Here is a 2,050-nt window from a genome sequence, read left to right on the forward strand (position 1 = left end):
CCAGGATATCCTTCTGAGTACTCTAACCTATGAAGAACCCCCCCCCCTCCCCCCGCAACTCTGGAAATTAGAGTTTTCCACCTTGGTTCTATGTGAGCCCTGAGAAGCATTCCTTTGTTCTTTTCAGGCTCTTTGTACAGCCTCAAGGAGTTTCCTCACAAGCTTATGCCAGTCAATATTCAACTTAAGACCCAGAGAGGACTCCACTCTCTTTTCTCAGATACCAGAAGATGTAGACTTCTTTCTGTGCCTAGCACAGGCATGGCTCATGGTCCCAAGAAGTATCTGAAGTGTGTAGCAGTTTCAAAGCATTGGATACTGAATAAACTGACCAGTGTGTTTGTCTCTCCTCCATCTACTGGTCCCCATAAGCTAAGAGAATGCCTCCCTCTCACCATTTTCCTAAGGAACAGACTTAAGTAGCCCTCAACATGAGATAAAGTAAAGAAGATCTATATGTAGCATTTTATTAATATTGATGGCAAGATCTGAACTAATATAACCCACTCTATTGGTTTTATGAGTCTCCTCAGCATTGTCAAGCCTGAAAAGAATTTCTGTCTGATCTGCGACACCAAGGGTCACTTTTCTGTTCATCAGATTACACCTGAGGAGGTCAAGTATAAGTTGTTAAAAGTGAGAAAAATCTTTGTGGGGACAAAAGAAGTCCCTCCATGATGTTGGCACCATCCACTATTCTTGTCCACTCATCAAGGTGAATGACACCATTCAGATTGATTTGGAAACTGGAAAAGATTACTGATTTCACCAAGTTTGACACTGGTAATATGTGTATGTTGACCAGAGGTGCTAATCTGGGAAGAATTGGTGTGATCATGAACAGAAAGAGATATCCTGGTTCTTTTAATGTAGTTCCCATGAAAGATACCAATAACAACAGATTTGCCAGCAGGGTCTCCAACTTTTTTGTTATTGGCAAAGGCAACAAGCCATGGATTTCTCTTCCCTGTGGGAAGTGTATCTACCTCACCATTGCTGAAGAGAGAAACTAGAGACTGGCAGCCAAACAGAGCAGTGGTCTCTAGGTGACTTGACTGGAAGTCTTTATACTTAGTTAAAGATAGTATAACACAATTGGGGGTGGGGAGAAGACTTGGAGAGGACTACAAATCTCAGAAGCCATCTCTTTGGGAAGCTCTTTTCTCTCCAGTCCAATGTCCTGTGAACTCCAGTTGCCTTAGTCCCCTTAGCCACCTACTTCTATCTCCTAATCTTGGAAATTGCCAGGCTGCCCCTGGGTTATGCCTCAACAGTACAGCTTGGAAAGTCTCTCCAGACCACAACTCAGGGCAGTCATTGTGCTCACTCATGTTTTCTTTCTCACAGGAATCCCTGTCCTGATCTCCAATATATGAGAAGTATTTTTTACATATTTTATTTTTTTAGGTTTTTTTTTTTAAAGATTTTATTTGTGTATGTATTTGTCAGAGAGAGAACGAGAGAGCACAAGCAGGCAGAGGCAGAGAGAGAAGCAAGTTCCCCGCTGAGCAAGGAGCCCAATGTGGGACTTGATCCCAGGACCCTGGGATTAGGACCAGAGCCAAAGGCAGTGGCTTAACCAACTGAGCCACCCAGGCAGCCCTATTTTTTTAGTTTTGTCATGTAGGAGGGAAAATTTAGTATCTGTTACACTACACTGGTTTGAAGCAGAAATCCCCCAGGATGTTTTAATTTTTCTAAGGGATTTTTATTGTTTCCCTGCAGTAGTGCCATGTAAAACCTTTCATACTTTTCCATGAAATCTTTAGTAAAATAATCAGTAAATAAAAAACTATTGATAGTTAATGTATTTTGACAATGTCCAGAGACTCTTAGTCCTTCTTCAGCAAGTAGGAAGTGGATACAACTTCAAATGGGTAAGAACTTTGCCTTGTTTATCAGCACACCCCCAGAATCTACAACTATGTTTGCACATAGTAAATAGTAAGTACTTAATAAATGATTGCTGAATAATGTTAAGATATTGGCTAAGAATTAAATATGCCCATGAAGATATATAAGCTTTTCTTCTTTGATTTCTAACTATTAA

General features: G+C 40.7%; 1 pseudogene; it reads left to right on the plus strand.

Annotated features, from left to right (window-relative positions):
- Nucleotides 1–261: 261 nt before the first annotated feature.
- On the plus strand, nucleotides 262–1,046 carry LOC111144759 (annotated as a pseudogene).
- Nucleotides 1,047–2,050: the final 1,004 nt, after the last annotated feature.

This window comes from Enhydra lutris, unplaced genomic scaffold, assembly GCF_002288905.1.
Source record: "Enhydra lutris kenyoni isolate GAN:26980312 unplaced genomic scaffold, ASM228890v2 scaffoldscaffold12, whole genome shotgun sequence".
NCBI lineage: Eukaryota > Metazoa > Chordata > Mammalia > Carnivora > Mustelidae > Enhydra > Enhydra lutris.